Source organism: Buceros rhinoceros, unplaced genomic scaffold (assembly GCF_000710305.1).
Source record: "Buceros rhinoceros silvestris isolate BGI_N320 unplaced genomic scaffold, ASM71030v1 scaffold14684, whole genome shotgun sequence".
In the NCBI taxonomy this organism is placed as follows: domain Eukaryota; kingdom Metazoa; phylum Chordata; class Aves; order Bucerotiformes; family Bucerotidae; genus Buceros; species Buceros rhinoceros.
In genome coordinates, this window is record NW_010406594.1 from 3,516 (window position 1) to 12,209 (window position 8,694).

An 8,694-nucleotide genomic window follows, 5' to 3' on the forward strand; every position below is an offset into this window, starting at 1 on the left:
CACTCTCTTGGGAACATATTATCTGTGGATACAATCCTGACTCGTATGCAGAGATCAGATTATTAAACTCACTAGGATAATGAGGAGTGGGTTTAGATTTTTTTTGTACTGGATGTCTTCCTATGGGGAAGGGGGACCTATGTCAGCTTGTATTTTCAAGTTTCAGTAGAAAGGTTGAATCATTTTTAAAAGGTATTAAGGGAGCACTAAAACCAGCTTCCTTAAAATAAGCAACAGGATAATTGTCAGTATTTTTAGCAGCATCTGCTATGCACTTAATTTAAGCAGAAAATATAACATAAAGTATTAATTGTGGTAGCACAGGAAGTTAATCACATGCTAATAATGAGGAGAGAGAGGCCATAAACAGGGAACTCTGACAAATGAAGGTTATCTGTGAGAGTGAACAAGTGTTGTACCTAGTATAAAGACTCCAGTTCTTACCCTCTAGTGCTACATGTGAGAACGTGTGGTTCGTTAGCTAAGTGCTATCTTCATGTCTCTTGTGTAATCACTTAGCAGGAGTGATCTTGACTGACCTGCTAGTGCTTCTGATTTATAAACACTTGCTGCTCTGTGTTTTATTTTCTGGAGGTCATAGTCACAACTTTGGCACAATTCCACTCCCATTAAGAGCGGTGGCAAAAGGGCAGCCCTTGAAACCACAGAAGGGGCTTGGAATGTAGCATTATATATCCTCCCAGGTATTCCAAGTTCAGAGCATATAATTTCTTCTTTTTTTTTTAATCAGATTTATGATTCCTTCCACTATAGTTGAATGTTGGTATTAATGTTCTTTTATTGTGTTTTGAGGCTTCAGAGAAACTTACTCCATTTTCTCTGCTCTTCTATCTGTCAAAGTGTTTCTAAGATCTGATTCAGCAAGGAGTTCCGTTTGCTCCGAATATAGTCTTGAGATAACGTGAACTAGAAAACCTATAAAATTATTTCTTCTTGTCTGAGGAGTATCAGTCCCATAGCTACTTTAAAAGATCAAAGTTGTTTGTTTTCTCCTGATCAGGCAGTTTTGTGTTTTCCAGATGCAGAGATGAGGTTTCAGCCCCTTTCACTGTAACATCTGTGTGTACAATGTACGTAATGATACAGAATCAAACTGTCAAAGCATGTTTATTTAGTTAAAACAAACTGAACAGTATTGATAGCTAAATATTCTACATTAGGATCTCTTTCAGAGGAACAACAATGATGTTAAAACTACTTTTATGGGCCTGCAGCGATATAAGACCGTGTCTTTCAGTTGTATATTTTCCCAACAAAGGGAAGGACATGGAGGTTAGAGAGGCGCTGTGGTTCTTGGTACTAAGATCTGATTGCGTAGGCACTCATCCCGCGTGGCCCAGTGCTCTGCTTTGAGCAGTCTTTTGTTGTATAGTTTGATAGCGGTTGTTTCACTGCCGCCTCAAATGCTCGTGGTGTCTAGGCACGTAAAACCAAACCCCTGCTACTAGATTTGTCCAGGTGATTTACACAGGGTGTCAGAAGAAGATTTTAGAAGCCCCAGATGTGACTGTAATCCAGAATCAGCCTCTCAAGATACGCCTGTCAAATGGGAAGTGGCTCTGTCAACAGGTTTGGGACTAATTTTTTAAATCCTATTTTTATTTTTTGTTTCTTTTCACTAGTTGTAATATTCAGGGTTTTTTTACAGAAGGTTAAGACCACTCTGTCTGTGACGTGCTTACAAGGTTTCTCTGTGTGCATTGTACTTCAAACAGTTAGCAATCAGAACTGTACGGCACTTCTGGAACACTGAATGTATGTTTGGAGCTTTTTCTTCACAGTGACACAGTAACAAGCTATTCATGTAGGAGAGCAAGCTGTGATGAAAGCTGCATTTGATTTTATTCTTGCTCCTTTATGATAATCACACATAAATAATCACCTAATGCATTGCCAGAGGTAAATGTAACAAGGTACTTATGTATACAACTCCTATACAAGCTGTTTCTTTTGTTTTCCTGTTTCTGAATCACGAAATTTTTCAGATACACTCATATATGTAATTCAATAGAATAGCATGTGCTGTGTACCCTCTTCATCTAGTCTGAAGACTGCAAATTATCACAACCATCCCTGTCCAACACTTGAATTTTAAACTCAGACTGTAGCAATTAATGCTTTTATCCATGTCTCTTTTTCGTCCCTTTGTCGATGTATGATACAAATGGAAGCTGACATAGGATTTGCAGCATTCAGATCTTCTGGACCAATTCACTCTCAGAGATGAATTATATAGTCTATTGATGAATGAGGATCAATACAGAGCCTTAGTTCAAGATTAAAAAGTTCAGGCTTTTAATCCTAGAGGTTTCTGGTGCAACTCCTCTTATGCTGAAAACGCTGTTGTTCTCTAACTCATGGTGCACTTTCCCCCGCTCCAGTGAGTGAGAGCAGCGGTACCCTGCAGACGGGTTTATATCCGATAGGAAGAGGCACGTTGAATTCTCCTATCACCAATGGATAGGTAGGATTTATATATAGATATCCAAACCTAAACTGAGGAATTGAATAATCTGTAGCTAGGATGTTGTTGAAATTGAATCCCCTCAATTAAAAGCACATGTAAAGCTGTGATGTGGTTTAGACTACACACGTCGTCTTAATAGATCTGTCCTTAAAAATATTATGGGAATGTTATTCAACTTACTATGGAGATATAAAATTACAACACCGACAGCATTTTTTGTTTTGAATCTGTGAAGAGGACAGGAAACTCGGGTAACAAATCCGCGGGTCTTCGTAACCGTGTGTTTAGAGGATTCGCCACTAGATGGCGCCTGGATTCTGGTCATCTCTTTTTTTTTTTTTTTTTTAATCCCTGGCTCATGTCCGGACCTGAAATCCTGAAACTCTTTCTTGGTAAATACGGCCGGGAACGAATGCTTTTCACATGTTTTTAAACGATAATTTGAAGGAAATAAAATTATTTCAGTTTTCACTGTTGCTGTTCACCCTGCTTGGGTGGGACTTTAGTGTTTTGTTTTGTTGGTCGTTTGTTTTTTTTTGTCATTGATTTTCTTCTTCTGTTATCTGATAATTTATTTGTCTTGGACAAAACTTCTTTTAAAAATAGTTTTTCTTCATACATTTTAATTTTTTTCCCCATGTTCCTCTGCTTCACAACTGTAACTGAAAAGTAGAAGCAGGTCACTATAGTTTGCTTTACACCATCTATTAACAGACATTTGGCATGTGTTGTATCAATGTGTTTCATTGAGTGCACATTTTTGCTTACCAGTAGGGTAGGGGGGAATAAACTGTACTACCTATATCCATTTCCTGATCTGTACTCATTCATTTGTAAAAACTACCCCTGATCCTGGTGCCTTACTCCAACAGATGTGGTGTGACAGGACACTGCTATGGTCCTGTGCATACTTAGTTGTTTTGCTGCCAAAATCCAGCCTCCTGAGATGGATTTGTAACCAGAAGAGATCTGTCCACTCTTTGAAACTTTTATATTATTTAAAACCAGACTTGAATGAAAATGCTGTCTGATTTGTTATGTGAACTATTTTGTGACAAATGATGAATATATTAGCTGACATCAGATTTGTATTTATACTTTGAGTGACAAAAGGAGGTTTCTGACAATAAGCTTTTCCAGTGTAGACCAGACTTCTGAGGAAATATTTCTATGCTGAAGATAATACTATAGAAAAATTATATGCTTATTTTATTTCTCATTTTATTAAAAATATCATTATATAAATGATCTTCTAAAAATAATCACTAAATTAAAACATTTGCCTTCAGAGAAGATGCTGCAAGTTCTTCTGTGGCTTCAAATAACTTCGTAAAGGCCCATGGAGCATATTACTACTAAGGATTTAAAAATACTTACCTGCACCATGCATTAGAGAGGACTGGCATGCTGTACTTTGCAGCTCATTTCACCATGCAGGGACATGGTTACCATCTTCCATATTAAGGAGAGCTTCATAAACCAAGATTTATGTGGGTTTTTTCCCCTCTCTAATTAATACTGCCAGATAATAAGTCCTGGCATTGAACTAGATATAACGATACTCAAATTGAATCCTCTCCTACCTAAAGATGTTCTCTGGCATCTTGTCTAATACATAATCATAATGCAGGGGAGAAAAATGGTGATAAAAGCACCAGGCTACCTTTATGCTCTGCAGTCAGTGGAGATTAATTACTGCTGATGCAGCCAACAGGAAAGGGTAGGAGTAGTAATAGTGTTCATTAACAAAACCAAATGGCGTGCTCAGGAAAGAGGGATAAGCTGTAACCTTTTAACAATCTCAGACCGTATCAGACCAATTGACTGAAATGTTTCTGTGTTTTGTTCTTTAGTCCAAGTGTAATCCAGAAAACAACTAAACCGTGTAGGCCTAGAGCTCTAGCATTGATCTAATGTGGGAGAAAGTGGTTTGGGCTGTAAACTGGGTGAATCTGTATGGACATGTGGCTGCAGAATTGGATCCAGAGTGAATGCCGTTAGAAGCCTCCATAAGTAATCTAGGCAAAGGAACTATATACATTTTCAGTAGTTTGTAGGCCCAGATTCTGAGACAAGTTATTGCACTGTTGTTATATCCAATTGAGTGCTACTGCTTCATTCTATGGAAAGATTTTAATCTGTGTCTGCTTCCATTAGGAAACAAATATGCAGTGAGAGGTGGATTATTTGGGCCTTTTTTAAACCCTATTCCAAGATGCCAAAATACGTTCTACTTTTCATTGAAAGATTCCTAATACGTTCTAGGTCTCATTTTATTTAAATTACTTGCATTAGGACAGCTACAGAGCTCTGTCATATACTTTATAAAGAAAAACACGTATCTGGGATGTTACTGTCATGTTTTCATGCACAGCCTTGCTTATAGTTTGTTTATATTGAGATCTACAGTAAGTCAAACATATTTTTTTCCCCTTTATTTATGATTTAGGGAAGGATTGATTTTCTTTGAAACAAAAGACAAACATAAACTGTACCAACAGAATATAGAGATTTATCCTTGTGGAAAAAACCTGTGAAATCCTTGTGAAAACCTGTAAACCCAAGTTTCTGCTCAAGGGCCAGAATCTTCCTTGTCTGGCACTTCAGGCTGCGTCAGCGGAATGTTACAGAGGTTTAAACCGCTATACTAAAATATGCTCCGCAATTCCTTTGAGTTGATGTGTTCCATGGAAAGAGTTCAGCCTGTGGGTATGAGCCCATCTCCTCAGAAATGTTACTTCTCATTGTGCTGCACTGCCCTTCAGGTCCAATACAGGCTAAGCAAGGCGAGTCGGTAGGAAGAGATGTTAACCAAAACAGCCTGATAACCCTGTTGCTGTGAGCAGGGTTTTATCTGGACCTCCAAATCAGGACAAGGGCTGGAGCTGTCTAGACTTCCTTTGGGGACCACACTGGTTTCTGCACCCGCTGGCCAACAGTTAGTTTATTCCTGCCATGGCGGTTCAGTCACAGTCAACGCTCATTTTGCTCTGCAGCAGAACGCCTATGCCATCAGCACGGCAGTAGAAAATCTGGTTCTGCTTCCCATTTTGAATGGCACAAGTTCACTAACACAGAAGTAGTTCAGTTATGATCATACAAAGCCCTTCGCTGGAAAACAGTTATTTTCCTTTAGTGACTTTTGATGTGCTAACATTTTAACTAAGTGTTCGAGTTTTGTGTGTATTCAGTTTATGCCATCAAGAAAAGCAATTTGTGTAATGCTACTCAAGGCACCCATTAGTAGCGAAGAGCAATCTGTGTTTTTAGAGAACCAAGGCTGTTATTTCACAAAGGGAACCATTCAACCCTGCCTTAATCCTCTAACCAGTAAAGCTCATCTTCCAGGTGTTATTCCTGACTATTTTACTGATAATGGCTTCTCAAAAATGGAAGTCTAATTTCGATTAAGTTGTTAGTGATTTGTTTTAAAAAAATATACTGTGGTTTGTAGCTATATAAATAAATGTAAATTCTGAAATATTTTTTGAGGTAACAGAAAAAATTGCCATGTCACATGCTTTTATATTTAGTTGTATGTTTTGAATATCTAAGTGAAAAGAAAAATATTTAACTTAAAAACCTTGTTTCTAAACATTCAGGATGTTTAATGCATCCTTTTGTTGTTGAATCTTTGAAGCAGATATCAATAACAGTGAACGGTAAGACACATTCTCCTGACCCTGATTCTTTGAACACATTAAATTCTGCAGCTTCAGATCTATAGTCTGTGTTATCAGTAGATGTGTACGACCTGCCTCAGGATCTGATCTGGCTGGACGGAGTAAATGGCACCACAGGAGTGCTCTGACTTAAGTAGAACTACTTGCAAACCCAGCTCCAATTGACATTTACAGGCCCTTACCCCCAAGTATTTCAAAAGTTGACATTTAATTAAAAAGGTGTAAAGAATTTATAAAATTCTATTTTTTGAGAATATACTGTTGGCTCACTTGCAGTGCAACTGAATTTTACTAAGACTTCACTCACTTTTGTGACAAAGGCTCAATAGCTTATTTCTGATCAGTCTATAATGTATGGCCATGGAGTATGGGATGCTTCAATCAATGAATCAACATGCTGAGAAGACATACTAAAGTATTCCATCAGGGTTTAGGACTACTGCATTGGATGGCATGTTGGAAGAGCATTGCTTTAGTCTGGCCACCAGAAAACGTAAGTAATTTTTGGCTTTAGAGCACCTCCAGGAAAAACATACTTCAGTTATTAAACTTCTTTTTCCCTGCATACGTGCAGGAAGAGATGAGCAAATTTCGAAGAAAGAGTGATCAGATACTAGAGATTGATAGCCAGACAAAGACAAATCAGGGAATTGAGTAAGTAGCAAAAATATTAAATATTATAAGGTAGTCAATAGAAGAAGTACTACTGTGAGCAGCAGAACTACTGGAGCTTGGTTTCTTATGGATTTTATCTCATGGTTGAATTCATTGGTATCAGTGAAGTCCAGCTGCAGGTTTTCCATGGCTACAGGCATTTATTGTGTTTTTATTATAAGTGATTTTTTGGGACTTCATAAACATGAGTTCACCCTGTAGCCTGTCTTTTACTGAAGGCATTCTATCTGACCATCCATTTTCCTATAAAATCATACAACTGGTGTATCTTCAAGAGTCTTTATCCTTTGTTAGGTTTGGCTGGCCAATCTACATGGGCAACAGGTTCAAAAGCTGTGAGGGTATGGGCAAACAAATATTGTGGACAACTATGCCTCATTTTTTTGACGAATGAGGCTACCAAACTCCTCTGCCCCACATGTAAATACACGTGTGTGTAACGGTGCATGTGAATAATTCCAAAAACGAATTAAATGGAGGCGACAGAAAAAAACAATTATGAAACTATAGGAGACTGCTTGACTTATGTGGTGAAAGGCAGCAAAGGGCAGTATATATTAAAAGCAGTTTTTGCAGCTTTCACAGGAGATACCCTATTTATCTTTCATGCCAGGGTTACATTCTGAAGTCATAACTAAGTTTACAGGAAAAGCCTTTGTGAAGGGTTTATCAGATTTTCAGAATGCCTTTCCATGACAGATGGTTACTGAAACTAAAACTAGCAGGTATCCAAAGTGTGACAACACAAAAACAGGTAAAGAGAATTTCTTGTGGTTCTTAAGGCTTGTTTCCGGGTTTTGGTAAACAGGAGTTTATGCTGTAGCCTTTCTCTTACTGCAGGTACTTTATTTGGCCATTTTTTTCATAACACCAGTAAGAATATAATATCTTTGAGATCTTCCTGACAGTCTTTTTGTCAACTATTACTGCAGCTAAAATGAACGACTCAGCTTGATTTGCTGATGGAAGAAAGTCGATACTATGGTTGGACCCTAGAGACTCCACAAGCTCATCTACCAGCCTCTTCCAGTCCTTCATTATCTTCTGAGCACAGAGGTGTTGCCTAATGTCTGCCTGATCCACCTGAAATTTTCATGCTACAGTTTAAGACTGTTGCTTCTTGTCATGCCTTTCTTTTCCTCTCTTTGGGTATGGATGATAGTGTGCCCTCATTTCTTTAGCAGAAGCCTTTCCTGTTTGTGTTCTTGTGCCAAGTGGACTCTCTTTTGCTGTCACATAAGGTGAAACTCCGAATCTTTCCATGAACTTCTCCACCTCTAAGACCTCTGGAATATGTACTGTCATCTGTTGCATTCCCATTTCTGTTTAATGATGACTGAAGCACTGCAGTGTGAGATATAATTAAAGCAAGTATGGTGTTTAGAGAATAGCTGACAAAATTTTTGCAGCTATTGAAAAGCTTGTCTGGTAATTTTATTTTAAAACTCATTTTCAGAAAATGATTTCTTCTAATCTTCACCATCTGCATAACAAGTGTAATCAAAAAGCTGAAATTAAAATATCTGCTACCTCTGCCCTTCAAATCAATCACAAACTAAACTTGAAAAGAGTGTGCTCCTTCAAAGAAATCCTTTCAATTAATCTCTCCCCACTAAGGCAAAATGTGTGCCCTTGCTTAAAAAGAACACAATTAAATGTAATTAAACAACTTTTTTTTTTGGTGAAGTTTTATTTGTCATCATCGGATCTTGAAGTAAATGCTGTTTTAGAAAGCTCAGACGTTTTGCCAGATGGCAAAACAGAACAGACATCTTTCAGAGGCAGCGAATCAGCATAGGAGATTCATGGAAAATTTGGAAGCCATTCTGTGCTCATCATACCTGGGTG